Below are 20994 nucleotides of genomic sequence, written 5' to 3' on the forward strand. Positions count from 1 at the left end.
GACACTCTGTTCATCACCACCCCCCTTTTCTGAATTAAAATTAATAGGGCACATTATAGCATTGCACTGAGAAGTAATTATTAAAAGTGACAGTTTCTACAACTGGGACGCTGAAGTCACATATTCAAAAGTGCATTCACAAGTGATAATGAAGAAATAAGAGTTTGGGGGAAATCAAATATTTGCTTAAGATCGCACAATTTAAAAAAGGAAGCCATGACTTATCCAGGTGTAACAGTTTTACTCTGTACAGATCAGCCAGTAAATGGGTATAGTTGCTTTCCTTATGTTAACTCTTTGTTTTTACCTCTTAGTACACTCTTCTGCAGTTTTTAAAATATAGTGCAAACTCAACTCGAGGTATTGGAGCTCTTTACATTACATTATTTATAGGCATGGGGAGGTTAAGCGATTTGCCCAAAATTACATGTTGAGCTGATGTCGAGACTCGGGGTTTTACATTCTATTGTTGGCATCGTTGGCCATAACCGCATCCTGGGTAGGCAGAGGGAGAAAGAAGCTACATGAAAGCTTGGCTCGCTATGGGCTTGAGGTTCTAACAGGACCTAAAGCTGAGTTAGAGCCAGTCTTCAGGCTCAAGCTTACAGAGGCTTGCCCATCTCTAGTGCCAGGTAAACACAGGATGTTGTTGTTTGTCATAACATGTGCCTAATACCTTAGTTTACAATTCAGAGCACAACAACAGTAAAGTGATTTGATCTGTCACTATTACAGATCCAAATTTAATTTATAAAACACTCCACAATAGGACAAGTTCAAACAAAAGTAATTTACTTACGCCTGATACCGTTTGCTTGGCCACTACGGTCTGCTACTTTTGTTCATTCACAGACCTCTCCTTACCGGACAATGGGCCAACGTACAACCACTCTACTTTCTTGAAACTTTCTCTTCACCTTAAACCGAGAGTTGAATTTTAGATAATTACGAGCATTAGGTTCTTCAAGGGAGGTGGCAACTAGATCCAACATTGGATCCTCCCAAACCTCGACTTCTTAGAGGTTGTATTTATTGCATACTCCTCCTTAATGTATAGGGGGCTTCTGAGGTCAAAACCCTTGATTTGAATAGGACAAATGGGGTTATAACATTTTTAAGCCTTGAAAAAGTCATCAACGTCTCCGCGTTGTGCTTTATTTTTCAACCTAAGCGTCAACAGGATTTTGGGCTATCAATTTTGTTGGCATATGGACTTTTGTTTGAACTTGTGCTCTTGTGGAGTGCTTTATAAAATAAAATTGGAGCTGTAATAGTGACGGATCAAAATCACTTTACTGTTGTACTCTGAATTGTAAAATAAGCTTGTATATATGTGGAGATCGTTATTTCCCAGATATTAATGGACACTACTTGGATGGCAAAGGGCCCCGATTCACAAAAGTAATCTGAGACAAAATCCTAACTTTACGACTTTTGGTATTCACAAAAGGCATTTAGTAGTAGTAAAGTTAGGATTCCTAACTTTACTACCACTAAACTGAGACCAAATCCTAACTTTACGACTTTCGGTATTCACAAAAGGCATTTAGTAGTAGTAAAGTTAGTTAGGAATCCTAACTTTACTACTACTAAATGCCTTTTGTGAATACCGAAAGTCGTAAAGTTAGGATTTTGTCTCAGTTTAGTTAGGGGCCCCCAAACATGCTTTCTGACAGACTTTCCTTGTCATAAAGAGTGACATGGACAGCCTGCCAGAAACTGTGCATCATAACCCGGATGGTGTAAAATGCCGTCCACCTGGATTACGGGCTGGGTCCGACTGGCCGACGGGCTCCTTGAGCCTGTCAGTAGCCACCCGGAATGACAGGCCGGTTTCACTTCCGTCCACCTAAATTGTAATTAGTTGGTCGGAAGGGAAATCACCAGAGGCTTTATGACCAAGATTATAATCAGCCCCTATGTTTCTCAGCCAGATGAGAATCTGACATTCTCAGTAAAACAAGTACTTCCAACATGAGCAACCTTCCAGAGTGTTCTAAGAAACAACTAGGGCGCTAACAGTCTTATTTATGATAAAAGTATGGCACACATGAAGCCTTCTTGAACGAATCACACTTGTAAAACTTAAAACATTTAATTTAGAAAGAAACACAATGAGGAAGTTTATTTCCCAATAAAAATGATGGTTAGTGCTTTAGGAAGAAAAATGAGGAAACATTTTAATTGAGAGCTCAAATATCTTCCTGCTGTACTTCAATAGGAACAGCCTGTCAGTTGATATGTTGGCAAGTACTGATACAGCCTTCTCATTGCTATAGAGAAATACTCTTTGAAACATGGATGATGCTTAGTAGTACAGGTCATGTGTGCACAGTTTCACTTGTAGCTTGATTTAAAATCTGTTTGTTAAGTCTTAAATCCAAGTCTCAGTATGCAAAAGTCTTATGTGAGAGATGCTGTAGGTGTACTATAAAACATGCCGGTTTGTGCTTAAAAGAAGTGAGATGGTCCTTTCAGTTCACTAATTTACTTGTGCACTTGCATGTCCTATGCCAAGTACTACTTAGACTATTCCATCCCTAAAGCAACCGACACACATGTTCAGAAAAACATAAAGCCTCCGTTTCAGCTATGGAGACAGCTACATAAGCACTTATAGATTCAGTCACTCACCAGAAACTATTAATGCATGCAGCAGACTCAAATGCACCTGCAATCACACCTACGTTGCGCTAAATTACCTAATACAGGCACTATAGTATTTCTGCATCCACTTACATACATATTTAGACAGCACTAGCGGTATTATGGCAGGCAGTTACATATCAACAAATATACTTAACCATCTCATGGCACTGATAGAGGTTTACGTCTGCATTCTCTCAGATATGTAGGCAAGTACTGACACAATTATCTCAACCATGCAGAGAAATAGTATTTCAAAATGGTTAATGGCTACTCGTGCAGACCCTGTGCTCTGTCACTGCAAGCTTCACTTGGCATGTTATAGGTTTTTCCGATGTGTAAAATGCACATTTTAGTACACATAACACACTTCTAAGATATGCTGTATGTATGCCATATGTATGCCATTAGGATTCTGTTTTATGTTTAAGAGATTGACAGATGTCCTTTAAAGTTGAATAAGTTACTTGAGCACTTGTAGGCCCCTATGGGAAGTACTATACGGAGTATGCAGTCCTAAAGCAACTGATGTACATGTTCACAAAGCATAGACCCTCTCTGCAACCTAATTAGACAGCTACAGAAGCACATGTACATTCGGTTACTTACCAGAGACTATTTATACATGCAGCAGACTCAAAGGTATGTGCAGTGACACCTACATAGCTCTCTATTGGCTAACACAGGCACTGAAGTTTGTGTACAGCCACTTACATACACATTTAGACAGCCATAGAGGTATTATAGCAGGGATTTATATGCCAGCACATTTACTTAAACATCACATGGCACTGATAGAGGTGTACTCCTACACTCTCTGAGATATGTAGGCAAGTACTGATAGAACTTTCTCAACCATGTACAGAAATAGTCCTTCACACATAGCTGATGGCTACTAGTACATATCCTGTCTGTGCTCTCTCACTGCAAGCTTCACTTGGCATGTTATAGGTTTTTCTCAAGTATCAAATGCACTCAACAACGCATGGACTCAGTCACTGACCTACTCAGACACTCATGCACCCACTTAGAAATCTACTCAAACAGTCAGAGACACACTCAGACAGTGATGCACCAACTCATTTACCCAGTGAGACACTTATTCAGGTAGTCTCAGACCCACACAGATACACAAACCCACACCCCGTCACAAACCCATTGAGACACGCACGCACTCAGTCACATACCCACGGAGGCACTCTCGCACTCACTCACACACTAATTTTTAAAGGTTACAGGTAGCAAATAGAATTTAAAAAACCTTATAAATTAACTGAAAAAACAAAGGTGAGATGTTTCTGACAGACGGATATAGACATCTAGATGATGGGTCCAGTTATAAAATATCCAACAAAAAAACAGCCCTCCAATCCAATACAAAATATCATGAATTCCTTATGAAATGGTGAGAAGAAGGATAATTGGAATGGAATGAAAATACATTTTTGAAATGTGATTTTATCAAGTGACCAATTCTTTATTTACAGCCTATACTCCATAAGAATGCCACATTACCACTATGGAGACCCATTGTCTCATCAATGTGCAGTTCATTCGAAAACACGTCCAAATAATTTGACTACATCATACGACCTTTTGTAGAAGACTTAATATCCTACATTCAGGATTTTGTTGATTTATATGCATTATTGTCGGTGTTGTTTGGGAGAATAAGTTTAGCCCCTCTTTTATTCTCCTTATTTATTAATGGGGTGGATCAGATCTTACAGTCTACGCCGATATTCCCCAAGTGGCTGGGTGCCTCACCCCGGTACTATTGTACACAGATAATACGGTCCTGCTGGCCAGGACCCCTGTGGGGTTGCAACATTTAATGGATGCCTTTGGGGACTTTATTTCTGCCCGGAAATTGGTTATTAATAAAAGTAAAACCTATACAATGGTATGCTGGGCCTAGGGTTAAAAAACGTGGAACCTTTTTAATGGACAAGTCACCTGTGATTTCTGTTGCTTCATTCTGCTACCTGGGCATTACTTTCTCTGGTAATGGTTCATGGACTCATGAAATTACCGATGTCAGGAGCAAAATGGACAGAAGTATCCATGGTATTTTGGGATTTTCAGCCAAGCTGGGTTCTAGGCTGGTCAAGGAGATGTCTGCTATTTATAGGGCAAGGGTTTTATCTATCGCAACATATGGGGATGGTGTGTGGGGCCACCACGGTAATAAAGCATTGCAGACCAAGGAAAATGGTTTTCTCAATCGTCTTCTTAGTCTGCCCATTTTGGCTTCATCTGAGATTACTCACAGAGAAGTAGGGCTCCAGTACCTCACACATATAGTCGCATCACGCCCCATATTGCTATGGCACTCTATATGGACCAAGGAAGAAACTCGTTTTACAAAAGCAATTATACAAAACTGCTTTTCCTTGGAAAATGCCATGACGATCCCCTGGCTAAATTATAATAATTCTGTGCATAGTAAATTGTTTAATATATCAGTCCACTGTCTATCAAAGAAACGTTTATGAATAATAGGACGGAAATCCGGCTTGCTAGTGAAAGCAGGAAACCAACTGTCAAGTTTTATTTAACGGTACAAAAGGGGGTGGTGATGGAAGGAGCATCTGAATCAATCAAACACTCACACCCAGTCAAAAGATCTGGGTTTAATCCATCACCGTTCTTTATCCCACTCTGCCACCCCAGTTCAGACATGGCTATATGCAAATCAGTCTGACCCTGTGCCTCATGGGAACAGTCCAGCCCGAACTGCCAAGCCATGTCTTCCCTGGACCGGAAACAAGCTTTCGAGGACCGGTTTCTGGCATTCCAGCCGTCTTCAGCCCGGCTTGCTTGAATCCAGTGGCAAAGTGAGCAAGGGACTCACGTCTGAGTATACCCTGCCACACTTATGGCGGCCAAAAGCGGTACAAAAGGGGGTGGTGATGGACGGAGGATCTGAATCAATCAAACACTCACACCCAGTCAAAAGATCTGGGTTTAATCCATCACCGTTCTTTAGCCCACTCTGCCACCCCAGTTCAGACATGGCTATATGCAAATCAGTCTGACCCTGTGCCTCATGGGAACAGTCCAGCCCGAAATGCCAAGCCATGTCTTCCCTGAACAGGAAACAAGCTTCCGAGGACCGGTTTCTGGCATTCCAGCCGTCTTCAGCCCGGCTTGCTTGAATCCAGTGGCAAAGTGAGCAAGGGACTCACGTCTGAGTATACCCTGCCACACTTATGGCGGCCAAAAGCGGTACAAAAGGGGGTGGTGATGGACGGAGCATCTGAATCAATCAAACACTCACACCCAGTCAAAAGATCTGGGTTTAATCCATCACCGTTCTTTAGCCCACTCTGCCACCCCAGTTCAGACATGGCTATATGCAAATCAGTCTGACCCTGTGCCTCATGGGAACAGTCCAGCCCGAACTGCCAAGCCATGTCTTCCCTGGACCCGAAACAAGCTTCCGAGGACCGGTTTCTGGCATTCCAGCCGTCTTCAGCCCGGCTTGCTTGAATCCAGTGGCAAAGTGAGCAAGGGACTCACGTCTGAGTATACCCTGCCACAGTTATGGCGGCCAAAAGCGGTACAAAAGGGGGTGGTGATGGACGGAGCATCTGAATCAATCAAACACTCACACCCAGTCAAAAGATCACCACCCCCTGTTGTTTAATTATTTTGTCCACCATAAGCGTGGAAGGGTATACTCAGACGTGAGTCCCTTGCTCATTGCACCATCAGGATTCAAGCAAGCCGGGCCGAAGACGGCTGTAATGCCAGAAACCGGTCCCCGGAAGCTTGTTTCCTTCCCAGCGAAAGAATTGGCTTGGTAGTTTGGTCTGCCCTGTTCCCATGATGCACTGGGCCAGGGACAGACTAATTTGCATATAGTCAGGTTCTGAGCTGGGATGGTGCAGTGAGTTAAAAAACGGTGTTGGATCAAGCCCTGATCTCTTGACTGGGTGAGAGTATTCTGCTTAATTCAGAAACTCTGTCCATCACCACCCCCTGTTGTTTAAATATTTTGTCCACCATAAGTGTGGAAGGGTATACTCAGACGTGAGTCCCTTGCTCATTGCACCATCAGGATTCAAGCAAGCCGGGCCGAAGACGGCTGTAATGCCAGAAACCGGTCCCCGGAAGCTTGTTTCCTTCCCAGTGAAAGAATTGGCTTGGTAGTTTGGTCTGCCCTGTTCCCATGATGCACTGGGCCAGGGACAGACTAATTTGCATATAGCCAGGTTCTGAGCTGGGATGGTGCAGTGAGCTAAAAAACGGTGTTGGTTCAAGCCCTGATCTCTTGACTGGGTGAGAGTATTCTGCTTAATTCAGAAACTCTGTCCATCACCACCCCCTGTTGTTTAATTAAGTTTTATTTAACACTTACCTTTGCAGATTATCTAACGTATATTCCCATCCTTATGCATTGTTTTGTCCTAGTTAGATTCAGATTGGGAACTGTCCATCATTTAGTTGCCTTTCCCACAATGAAAACATGTCCTTTGGATGGCTTCCCTTGCCCATGCGATGGACAGAGTAAACAGAGCACTGTGTACTTTATGCTGTTTTGTGACTTTTATTCTGGTTTTAGAAGTTATTGCTCAAAACCACTTTTGCTTTCACACGGCAATGGATCGCATCTTGATGCAGTAAAATATTTGTCTGAACTTAATGATGCCAGGGTCTGTCTTAACGTGGTGCTTTTTATTATAAATGAACTTAATATACGTAAAAGTATAATTGCAACAATATAGCGCTAAACCCATGATGATTTGATGAAACTGAATTGTTTTTTTAAATTGATATAAATTGTGTTTTTGTGAGGTGACTAACTTTGACCCTGTGTTGTCTAGCAAGTGCCATTTGACACGTTTTCTATCGGATATTAATCATTTGTAACATATTTGTTTTTATACATATTTTTGTGGTTGTTTAATACACACTAAATAAAGTTTATTGAAATAAATGAAAAGTATTTATTAATGTCCTTAGATGTCAATAGTCTATACACATGTTTACAACATGATCTGGGTCTGCAGGCTTGCAGATATTTCTTGAAGACATGTTCATTCTCATATTTTACATATTTGATCAGAAAATAAATTGCAGGGCTCAGGGGACAACAATGGCTACGTAGGTTTATATATGGCTGGTGGAAGGAACAGGGAGTCAGACATCACCATCTGTTTAATACCTGTGCCATCCTGTGGGTCAGTTATATACATGATATCTTTTGCTTTTGGAATGGTTCAGTAGACTCTGCTGAAGAGTTTGCAACATATCTGAACATGAACCATGTGAACCTGTCATTTACCAGCAATATAAACAAACAGGAGACAGAGTTTTTGGGTCTACACTTAGAGGTAGCCAGTGATAGACTGGAGTCTAAGCTATATCGCAAGCAAACTTGCAGGAAATAGCTTGTTACATGCCTGCAGCAGCCATCCCCAGAATTAAATTTACATCATACCTTAAGGGGAACTTTTGAGAGCGAGACCCACCTGCAGCTAAGATGCGTGGTTTAAAAAGGAAGCACAATGTATGACACAAAGGTTTTTAAAAAGGGGATATTCCAGAAAGAACATACATTCTGCCCTGAACAAAGCAAGTAAGACCAAAAGACAGAAATTGCTAATTAGCAAACCAAAAGCAACTAGTGAAACTTCAACCATAAGATACATAACAATATACAACACAGGTTGAGAAAATTAAAATTAAACATGTGGTTAAGAAAAATCTGCATGTCTTAAAGACTGAAAACATTCTTAATAAACATCTAGATAATCACCCAAAACTAACCTTTGAGAAAAGGAAATCCCTAAAAGACAGTTTATGTAGAAATGTGGTAAATATTTTTGCTGTTGTACTTAATGGAATGCGAGTAAATACTCTGAAAATATCAACAAAGTTAAGCTAAATCCAGAAGAGAAAGAATTAGAAATTAGACAATATTTAACTTGCCATTCCGATTTCTGCGTATACTACCTCAAATGCCGGTGCAACAAATATTACATTGGTAGCGCCTTACACATTGCCAAACTGAGAGTGCTAGAACACATGAGAGCTATCTCAAATGTAAATAAATAATGCACAGTGGCTGGGCATTTTGAAACGGAAAACTCTAGTAAGGCAAACCTACTTAAATTCTATGTCCTAGACAGAATACCCATAAACAATGGGATGGCAACAGAAATGTGGAACTGAGACGACTGCACTCTATAATGATTATGCAATCCCAGACCATGCATGTTGTTGGATTGAACCATGGTGAGGAAGTAGCAGCACATCAGGGGTAATTTAATATCAACCCCCTCTTCAGTCCTATTTGTAACTATGTATTAATCAAAACTTTTTTGAATTAAAGCCACAACAAGACAAGTTATAGTTAGGAATTAGCATTTAAAAAACCTTAGAAATTCACTGAAAAAACCATAGGTTTTAGGGGTGTTATAGTTAGCTGGACATTTCACTCGTACAAAACCATTGAAATTCCTCTGTTATAGTTAGTTGTACTCACTATAACTCGCGCGCCCGCATTCCACTGCTGATGATGTCACATATTACATTATTCATGACATGGTCAGTGACATCACTGATGACATCACTGATGACATCTGAAATGACATCACTGATGACATCACTGATGACATCATCCAGTGAATGTGGTTTGCTTAGATATTTAAATAAGTATTATATATATATAGCAATCTGCCTTGAAGACTGAGTGGATGTATAATTGTCTGAATAGAGGATTTAGTATCAATGTGATTGACTGTTCAAGTGACTAATTTAAAGTGTCTCACTAAATATATGGGATAGTGATTAATCTGTGTGAATACCTGTATCACTCTATCTCTTGTTGCGTAAACTACTACATAAGTGGGTTACTAGCTATGTGAAAGTCAATATTAGTTATTAATTAGTTAAGTGAGTATTTGTATTGGATAGTGAATGTGTGTGTGGTTGAGTGGGAGGTGTGTGACTGTCCAAAGATGTGTAAATAGTTGATTTACTAGGTATATGAGGTTAAGACTGTATTTGGAAACAGTTGTTTGGGTGAGTGAATCTCTTTATGGGTGTGGTGATGAGTAGATATATTTCTCAATGGTACATGTCCAACAAACTAGAAATATAAAAGGCAGTGTATGTGACAGTTGTTGTATATAAATAAGTATACCTAAGACTCAGGGATTGTATGAGTGACTGTATCGAAAACTGTATACTTGTAATAGTGATTTTATAACACACTAAGTATGAGTTACTATCTATACGAATAAATAAAGTGGTGTTTGTATAAGTGAGTAGCTTAGTAAATGTAAGTATGATAAATTGTTTACGTAAGTTAGTAGAGTGACTGCCTAAGTAAATAGGATGTGTGCAGGTATGTAATGTTGATGTAGGTGTATTAGTATATTCAATAGTGTTTTATTGATCTTTGTTAGCATGTATGAGTGAATCTATAGGTAAGTGTTTAGATGTGTGTGTAGATGTAGGAATCACTGAGTGGGTTTTTAAAAACTGGTATTGGTGTGTCAATGGTTTCAAATATGGTACTCCATATTTTATAATGAGTGTTGAAAGGTTATACTAGTGTATGATGAGGTGTATCTGATTGTCACATGGATGATATCATCAGTGATGTCATTTGAGAAGTCATCAGTGATGTTATCAGTGATGTCACTGACCATGTCATGAATGATGTAATATGTGACATCATCAGCAGTGGATTGCGGGCGTGCGAGTTATAGTGATTACAACTAACTATAACGGAGGAATTTCAATGGTTGTGTACGAGTGAAATGTCCAGCTAACTATAACACCCCTAAAACCTATGGTTTTTCCAGTGAATTTCTAAGGTTTTTTAAATGCTAATTCCTAACTATAGCTTGTCTGAAACCTATGGTTTTTTCAGTGAATTTCAAAGGTTTTTTAAATGCTAATTCCTAACTATAACATGTCTGAAACCTATGTTTTGTTCAGTGAATTTCAAAGGTTTTGTAAATGACAATTTTAAATTTTTTAATTGTTATTTTTATTTTTTTATACTGATTTTCAGCATTTTTTTCAACCATTTATTTTTAGATATTTTATTTTTTAAATTACATTATAATTACATTATACATTACATTACAAAATATATTTTCTCAGAATGAATTACTTTAGTTTAAATACTTTGCAAATAGGCAATAGTCTTCTAAGTACAGTAGTTACAGTTTTTGTAATGCGCAACACAATTTCAGACACAAAGCAACTTTGAGGTCAATGGGAATTTCTAGTTAAATGCAATTAGTTACTTTTTGGATTACTTTTGTAACCACAGGACTGGATCCTAGATTCAGTTCTGGGACATCTCCTGTAAACTGTTGAGTAAAAGCGTTTTGGTTACAGTAGTGATTTTAAAGGAATATTATTGTATTTTAAAAGTTGACACTTTCACATAGATTCACCAATGTTATCCTATGGGAGGAAATTCACTTAGCAGGTAAGTAGTGTTAACGTTACTTTTTTTTACTCAGTGGTGGTTCCTGAATCCAGCACGGGTGCATCTCCTGTAAACAGTTGATAGAATGCATTTAAGTCATACAGGCAGTTTTTAAGGAATATTTTTAGTTGGTGAAAGTAGACACTTGGAAACTTTTCTTGTGAAAACCAAACAATGGATTCCTATGGAAGGAAATACAAGTTACTGGTAAGTACGATTAGAATTACTTTTCAGGATCAGTACTGGGCTCAAAGAAGCAGCACTGAGGTCACTCCTGATAACAGGTGAGTAAATCGGAATTCGTAGTTCGGCTGATTTTAAGTGAATATTTTAAAGTTCCAAAACTCGGCACTTAGAAGAATTTCCAAGTGAAACCACTCAATGTTACCCTATGGAAGGAAATTCACTGAGCAGATGAGTAGTGTTATCGTTACTTTTTTACTCAGTGGTGTATCCCAGATCCAGCACTGATGCATCTCCTCTAAACAGTTGAAAGAATGCGTTTAAGTCATACCGGCGATTTTTCTAGGAATATTTGTAGTTTGTGAAAATAAACACTTAGAAACTTTTCTGGTGAAAACCAGGCGATGGATTCCTATGCAAGGAAATACAAGTTACTGGTAAGTATGGTTAGAATTACTTTTCAGGGTCAGTGCTGGGCTAAAAGAAGCAGCACTGAGGTCACTCCTGATAACAGGTGAGTAAATCTGAATTCGTAGTTCGGCTGATTTTAGAGGGATATTTGTACGTTTCAAAAACCAACACTTAGAAACTTTTCTGCTGAAAACCACACAATGGATTCCTATGAAAGGAAATACAAGTTACTGTAAGTACGCTTAGAATTACTTTTCAGGGTCAATGCTGGGCTAAAAGATGCCGCAATGGGTTCTCTCCTGACAACAGGTGAGTAAATCGGAATTCGTAGTTCGGCTGATTTTAGAGGAATATTTGTACAATGGTGAAGGAAGGGGCTGGGGCCTGAAGTGACATGTGTGCAAACACTATGGCACATTTTAAGTTGCGGGATTAAGTGCCCTTGAATCCTGAGGTCCCCTGGGGGCCAACTAGCCCATCAGGTACCTCCAGTATGCGCCAGGAGGCTGCGTTGCAGAGAGGTGTTCAGAGGCCACGCCCCTTTTTACAACACTCTGCAATGCAGCTCTGTTGCGCTTATTGGAAGTAGCTGGTGGGCTAGTTGGCGCCCAGGGACCCTCAGTATTGACAAGGAATTAATTCCCCAACTTAAACCGGGAAACATGGCGTGTTTGCACACATGTGAACTCAGGCCCCGCCCCCTCCCTTCACCACTGTGCAAACGCGCCTCGTGGCGCGTTTTAAGTTGGGGGATTAACTCCCCTTGAATACTGAGGATCCCTGGGGTGCAAGTAGCCCACCAGCTTTCTCCAGTAAGCGCCACAGAGCTGCGTTAAAGAGAGGTGTAAAAAGGGGCGTTCCCTCAGAACACCTCTCTGCAACACAGCTCCCTGGTGCATACTTGAGGTACCTGGTGGGCTAGTTGGCCCCCAGGGACCCCGAGAATTCAAGGGGAATTTGTTACCCCTCTGCAAACGCGCCAGGGGGTGCATTTGCAGAGTGGTGCAATAAGGGGGCGCGGCCTCCGGCCCGATCTTGTTTAAAAAATATATATATATTTTGTGAAGGAGGGCTGTGTAGCCCCCCTTCCTTTTTCTTTGTTGGGGCCCTGGAGACCCCATCCCCCAAGGCCTCACCCTCAAATTACAATTTTGGGGCCCTGGGAGTCCTCGTGGGACCCCATGAGCAGGCCTAGGTTGTCAGGGTGTTTCTACCCTGCCCCCTTTTTGCGTTTTGCAGCGTTTGTTTTGGTTTGCACTAGATGGCTGCCAACACTTTCTGATTTTGACTGTTGACAACCAATTAGCATGCAGCTCGTGCACGGCAGGGTGCTTGTAGGCTCGCATAGGATACGTGGATAGTACTCTGGATCCACTGCACCCATAGATATATAAATGACTTTAACTGTCATTTTCTCAAGAACTACTGAACGGATTTACACCAAATAAGCAAAAGGCACAAGTCGGAACTGAGGACTCTCTGCCAAATTTGATGTAATTCCGTTCAGCCGTTCGGGCTGTAGCCGTGGCTAAAGGTCCTATGGGAAATTGCATGGGGAAAACACGTTTAGGGACCCCCCTTTTTCTCAGCCCCCGCATGACCAATCACCCCCAAATTTCAAGTGAAGGAGCGGAACTGAGCTGGCCAAAAGTTTGAAAAATTTCAAGAAGATTCATCAATCGTCGCCAAAGTTATTCCCAATAGAATGTGGCGGTTTTCCTATGAAAATATATATAAATATATATATATATATATATATATATATATATATATATATATATATATATATATATATATATATATATATATATATATGATAAACAAGTCCTTGTGAAGCAGCAAAGTAGGGCAAAATCGCCACCCAGCGCCTCAAATCAGGAACGGACCGCAACAAAAGGTAGTTTCTTTTAAAGTGCTGTTTTATTTTCCACCAACATGACGAGTTTCGACAAGGTTACCCCGGCCTTGATCACATGACATGCTTGAAAAGCCCATGCCTTTAAATACCTCATGGCTACAATGCAAACACTCACAATGATATATTGAAATAGAAAGCAGACTATATCTTTGAAGTGCTAAATAAATAACATATAGTATCATACAAAGTATTCACAGTTAAAGACATCCGGGGCTAGTGCCCAAATCAACTATAAATATCCGCAAATATCTATTTCACAGTTTAAATAATATTTCAAGGGAGAAAAAAGAGCCATCAATAAGGTACACCCAAAGTGAAATGACTAAATACAGAAATGATCCCAGTATTAGTCAAAAAAATCCAATTTAAAATTTGATGAGCAGATGCGAAACCATAACAAAAAATGGCAAAACATAATATAATGAGCTTATCAGATATTATTTCAGAAAATGATGAGAATACAGATTTTATCCAATATCTTCAATATCTGAAATGTAACTATCATATGTAGAGAATACAGATCACAATAAACATTTATATATTTGGCAAATTCATTACACCCCTGCCAGATAATCATTAGTAAAACTAAGGACCCAGTTAAACCAATAAAAACTCTTAAGACTTGAGTGAAATTCATAAACCAATAAATACAATAAATATTTCATTATATTGTCTAAAACTCAACAATGATATATATACACACAAACAGTAAGATAACGAGAACTCCAAATTTGATTATATTAAAAATTCATTGAATAGACAGCAGAATCTCAGAGAGTAATTACATTTCATCATAGAGAGTAAAACGTATCCAAATTGATTGTAGACCAACAGACTATAATAAACAGTTTAAAGAAAGTTAACTAAATCTTCTCCAGTATTAAGCCCATTCGGCATTTTGGTATTGAGGCACACAATGTATTGACTTTCAAGTTGACGTAGTTTCTTTTCCCGATTTCCTCCTCTTATGGACTTAGGAACCGAGTCAATAACATAGTATTTTTAATCCTGAAGATTATTTTGGTGCACTAATTTAAAATGTCGGGCAACCGGGTAAGAGGGATCTGAATTAACGATTGCCCGTAAGTGCTGCAAAATACGATTAAAAACAGGAAGTTTGGTGCTGCCGACATAGGACAATTGGCAACTGCATTCTAAAATATAAACTGCAAAGTCCGTTTTGCATGTAAAATAGCCTGCAATTTGGTTGGGCATATTTGAAAAAGGATCAATAAAGGTCTGTTTGTTTGTCCCAAACTTGCATGCACGGCATGAATTGCATTTAAAAAAACCTTTCTTATTAGTAAGCCAGTTGACAGAACTAACTGACTCAGGGCTAGTTCTAACCAATACATCCCTCATAGAGGGTGCTCTCCTGAAAGTAATTGTAGGTTGTGTTGCAAGTTCTGGTGCTAATGTCAGATCCGTTTTTAAAATAGGCCAATGTTTACTGACAATTTTTCTTACTTCTCTTTCTTGACTACTGAACGTAGTAATAAGTCCCACCACAGGTTTGGCTTGAATAGCAGGAATTGAAGTAGCTTCATCTGAATGAGGAGCCTCATCCGATAATGTCCCCTTCCTCAATTTGGCCAATGCAAGTTGCAAGATTTTCGGTTCATATCCTCTGGCGAGAAACCTATTCTTACATTTAGTGAGACAGATGTTCAAATAGTCTTCTCTGCTACAGATTCTTTGAATTCTTAAAAATTCCCCATAAGGGATACTTTTAATAAGGTGCTTAGGATGGGCACTATTGGCCTGGAGTATTGAATTGCCAGATGTAATTTTTCTGTGTAGTTTAGTACAGATCACACTCTCTTCTACAAAGATCTCAACATCTAAAAGTTCGACTTTTATGTTACTTATTTGAGCCGTGAATTCAGGATTAAGTGAATTATCATTGATCTTACTCACAAATTCCAATGCAGATTCTTTAGAACCCTTCCAAACAACACAAACGTCATCGATGAATCTCCACCATCGAATGACGTGGTCAGAAAACTCCTTTTTGTAGGTCTGAGACAGGACGTGCTTCTCCCACCAGCCTACGTGTAAACACGCATAGCTAGGGGAGAAGCACGCCCCCATCGCAACACCTCTCAGTTGCTGGTATAATTCCTTATTGAAAATAAAGAAGTTATTTGTTAGACAGATTTCTGTCATACGCAACAACATTTTGGTGTGTTCATTATAGCAGACATTTCTATCCGATAAAAAATGGCTTATAGCATTTAAACCGGCCAAATGATCAATACTGGTATATAATAAACAGATATTCATCACTAAAAAGTGATAATCCTCTTCCCATTTGACCTCTTTCAGTTTTTCCAAAAAGTGACCCGTGTCCCTGATAAACGAAGGAAGGTTAGTAACATAATCATGAAGAAAGAAATCAACATATTTTGACATGGCCTCCAATAAACTTCTTGAGCAGAAATTATTGAACGGCCTGGTACTGGGATGACTTGTTTATGAACCTTAGGCAAAAGGTACAATGTGGGAGTAATAGGGAACTCAGTTTTTAGAAAATTGAATTCGTCCTTATTAATTAATCCCTCCCTCTTCCACTGCAAAAGTTCTTTTAGAACCATTTCTTTGACTTTGAGCAAAGTAGGAAAGGCAACCCGCTTATAACAATTAATGTCACTCAGCTGTTTCTTAGCCTCTTCCATATAAGCTGCCCGCGGCCAAAGAACAACATTCCCGCCTTTATCAGCTTTATTGACAATGATATTTTGATCTTTGCTAATTTTATCCATAAGGAGTGAATATTGTTGTTCTATGTATTGTCTATGTTTGTTTTTAGACAGGCAGATTCTATGAAGGTTCTTCAAATCATCAACCACACAATCACCAAATACATCAATTGCGTCTCTAACCATGATAGGCATAAAAGTAGAAGGTGGACGAAAATGCGTTTGGGCAGCCTTGCATGTAGTAATACCCATACCCAACAGATCCTCCTGAGTACTAATTGGTCCCGTATCATTCATTTCAGCCAAACCATTCACAGTTCTTAACATAGGAACATCAGAAATCTGGAAAGCAGCACTGGGTTGGCTTATTGTGTCAATAATTGATGCTCTAGAATTTACACTCTTCAATTTCTGGAATTACATTAACTTGAGCTTTCTTATGAATTTAAAGACGTCGATTCTAGATTGAACATACTTAAAATCTTTTTTTGGACAATAAGAAAGTCCCAAAGCCAATAACTGGAGTTCTGCCGTGTTTAATTCTAGTTCAGTCATATTAATCACAGTGTTAACATTTGCTGTATTCACTTTTTCTGTGTTCACCTACTCTTTCTTTAGTTTCTTTTGTTGAATCCGCTGCGCTTTCCGCCTTTCTTCACATTGCTTGTTTCTCCGGCGGCATGTTGAGATTGCGGTTGTACCCGTGGTATTCTCGGTCTGAGGGTTTGCCGACGGTCCTCATCATAAACCCCAACTCTTCAGAGGGGCTGAAACTGGGAGGCTCATGAACCTTTATGACTGTTGAATCAATAGGAATGGACTACTCGAAAGACAACTTTCTCCTGAAATGGATGCTGAATTCGTACCGTGATTAATAGAAATTAGCGGTGGCTGATTTTTGTTTGTCGCTAATTTCTTCACAGAATTGAAACGTTTTGCAAATGTAAAAATGTGTCCAGTCTCATAGTCGCGCTTATCGTGTGCAAACTTAGTGACCTTTCTATTCATTATTACATTTTTGTGTTTGTCCAAACGCTTTTGAATTTCATCTCTACCTTTTTTGACCAGATCTTTTTGGTCAAGGGCATCTAGTTCGGCAATTATTGCATCAATTTGAACCACAATCTCGTTCCTATCAATTTCTGCGTATTTTACTAACATGCAAACCATATTCATGGAACAATCCAAGTTGTTAGTTGCCCATTCCTTTAACATCAGTGGGTTGGGGTTTTCAAATGAAGGGGCTATGAGTACTCGTAAGCCCCTAGGCACTCTCCCAGCCTCTTTGTATTTTTCAAGAGATTTACGCTCCCACCATTGAGTAAGTTCGTTTCGCTGCTATTTTTCAAATTTTTTCAATAAGCTCTTGGCATCATTTTGCTCAGTTGTTTGCACCTTGTTCTGTTGGCTGGAATTAATTACTGCCGGTATGTCGGCAAACATCGCATCTGCTCGCTCATCTCGGCTTTTCAGCACGTCTGTCGTTGACGCCATAGCGTTATTAAAGGAATAACTTTGCGCACTAGTAAAAAATGTTCTGCGAATCCCTTGTTGTTAATAATGGCAATAACAACGGCAACGCCTGAGCCCAGACGGATCACTTTTTGCCGGAGGGTCGCAATAACCTTTTAATCATCGCACCCGCTATTTCAAACGTACTGCAAGAGTAAAGCTCGTATTTAACCGGACAGTGAGCGGCTCACCAGAACATAGGACCTAAACGATTCTCGATATATATATATATATATATATATATATATATATATATATATATATATATATATATATATATATTACCTACTGGCGATAGCCAGTAGGTATATATAGTTAGGATTTTTTCTCTATGGGACTTTTGAAAATTCTATGTCTAATAACTTTGGCGTTTGTGGACGGAATCGGCTGACATTTTCAGGAAAATGGCACATTTTGTTTCTGAGCAGCCCCTGAGAAATTTGGGGGGGTTTCATCAAGGGGGGGCCGAGAAAAAAGGGGGGTCCCAAAACGCGTTTTTCCCATTCATTTTTCCATAGGGCGTTTGGCCTCACTTTTAGCTCGAACGGCTGAATGGATTTGTACGGAGGACCGGAGGAAGCACTTTGCCATTTTTAAACACCAAAGCAGGAAATGCCATCTCCTGTTCAATTTGGGCTCACGCTGTTCCCTGCACCCCCGCAATGACATTTGATTTTCCTGCATTTCCCTGTTGCACCACGATCCGAGGGTCCACCACATTGGATTCTGGGACTTGGAGTCTTGCTCTACTCACGGGACTCCATACAGGTGTGCACAACTACTACAGAGGGCGGAGCGGGTGTGCGAGGGTAAGCCAGTAAAAGGAGGGACTTACCAGCAGCGTGCGCTCACACAGAATTGAAAGCTTTGGGCGCTGAGGAAGGCAGAAGTGCTGCCGAAATGCATTCGCTGGTTTGAAAATAAAAAGGCTTCCTTTCGTTTCCTCCAGGGTCTCTGCCTCGTTTTCTTCGGAAGAAGTGGTGTGTGTGCATCTACTCGCGTCAGCCAGAGACGCCTTCCTGAGACCCCTACCTCGCTTTGGGCACCTGACCTTACTGGCACTGGGACTGCTGCAGTTCGTTTTGTTTGCCAACGTTGGTTGGATGGTCGGGAGTCCGCCACGAACTCTGAGGGGAAATTAAGGCAGTTTTGAGATTATTAATCTCATGCTGGGCAGTGTAAACCCTACACAGCCCCTGCTCATTGGACTCTCGGACTATGTGGCTGAGGTGGTACGGAGGACCGGAGGAAGCACTTTGCCATTTTTAAACACCAAAGCAGGAAATGCCATCTCCTGTTCAATTTGGGCTCACGCTGTTCCCTGCACCCCCGCAATGACATTTGATTTTCCTGCATTTCCCTGTTGCACCACGATCCGAGGGTCCACCACATTGGATTCTGGGACTTGGAGTCTTGCTCTACTCACGGGACTCCATACAGGTGTGCACAACTACTACAGAGGGCGGAGCGGGTGTGCGAGGGTAAGCCAGTAAAAGGAGGGACTTACCAGCAGCGTGCGCTCACACAGAATTGAAAGCTTTGGGCGCTGAGGAAGGCAGAAGTGCTGCCGAAATGCATTCGCTGGTTTGAAAATAAAAAGGCTTCCTTTCGTTTCCTCCAGGGTCTCTGCCTCGTTTTCTTCGGAAGAAGTGGTGTGTGTGCATATATATATATATATATATATATTACCTACTGGCGATAGCCAGTAGGTATATATAGTTAGGATTTTTTCTCTATGGGACTTTTGAAAATTCTATGTCTAATAACTTTGGCGTTTGTGGACGGAATCGGCTGACATTTTCAGGAAAATGGCACATTTTGTTTCTGAGCAGCCCCTGAGAAATTTGGGGGGGTTTCATCAAGGGGGGGCCGAGAAAAAAGGGGGGTCCCAAAACGCGTTTTTCCCATTCATTTTTCCATAGGGCGTTTGGCCTCACTTTTAGCTCGAACGGCTGAATGGATTTGCACGAAACTTGGCAAAATTGTAGGGACTGTTAGCCCGATGTGCCTTTGCTGGGTCTCAATATATGTGCTCCAGTGGATTTTGAGAAATTAACGTTTTAAAAAACAGATATATCTGTGACAGCGTCCCGGGTAGCGCTCCGGATCGCGTACTTTTCGCGTTACGGAACTTTCTGAAGCGAAGCTGATTGGCTCTCCGGTGTCTGTCAACATTCTAAACAGTCCGGAACCGCCGCCATCTTGTCTCTCCGTAGGATCGAGAGACAAGAGGAGGAGAAAAACGAAGGGGGAATTTAATGAAAGGGGGCAAGGTAGACCCCTCTTGACCCCCTAGGAATGATGTTGGGGTTATTAAAGGGTCCCGTGGGGCAAATAAAAAAAATTTGATTTTTCGCGGTAGAAGCGCTTCCTGGTTCGCGAACCGGGTCGCGAAACGGGAATTCGCCATTTTGTGTTTCGTTTTAATTAAATTACAAGATGGAGGAAAAACAATGTGAGAAATGGGTATAAGGGGGTACGGGAGACGTATCCTGACCCCCTATGTTTTCTGAGGGTGGCTGAGGATGCTGATATATGTTGATACATGTCTTCCAGCGGCTGCGCGTGAGCGTTTTTTTGCTGCGTGACGTCTGTTAACGTTCGATTCAAAGGAAATCAGGAAGTGTTGACCGCCATTTTGTCACTGCGAGTAAATATATTGTTAAAAATAATTGTTATAAATTAATCCGTATTGATAAACATTGTCTGCGCCATCTTGCCTTTTTTCCAATGCCACACTTTTGTCGTGCACGGCAGCCATTTTAGATGCCTTGACCAGACCCACTCTCTGCACGCCGCCGACCCTCAGCATGGCTCCCCACCCTCGCAAGCATCTCCCCCACGCACTGGTCACCCCCACTCTCTCTCTCATGCATGGGCCATAAACCTCCCCCCATCTGCGCTGCTCTTCCCTGAGAATCACACCCTGTGCCCGCCCGACACCTCCCTTTCACCCTATTCACTACTGCACCCTCTAACACTCCGGTCCCAGGCTATCACCTAGCCCTGTGGATGTAGTTTATGGCCCCAACTGTAAAGAATCACCGCTCTTCAAAGGAGTTACAGTAGATCAAGGCCCCCACCCCATGAGATCCGTCACACCACACGTGTTCCTACTATCTGATAACGATCCTGTATTGTGATTGGGGAGGGGATTCTCACTGTAA

General features: G+C 40.8%; 1 protein-coding gene across 1 annotated transcript in view; it reads right to left on the reverse strand.

Moving 5' to 3' along the window:
* The window catches only part of ASMT (acetylserotonin O-methyltransferase), a 379261-nt gene that overhangs the window by 127271 nt on the left and 230996 nt on the right, over positions 1-20994 (reverse strand). The gene's annotated exons all lie outside the window — the stretch shown is intronic.

This window comes from Lissotriton vulgaris, chromosome 8 (assembly GCF_964263255.1).
Source record: "Lissotriton vulgaris chromosome 8, aLisVul1.2, whole genome shotgun sequence".
NCBI lineage: Eukaryota > Metazoa > Chordata > Amphibia > Caudata > Salamandridae > Lissotriton > Lissotriton vulgaris.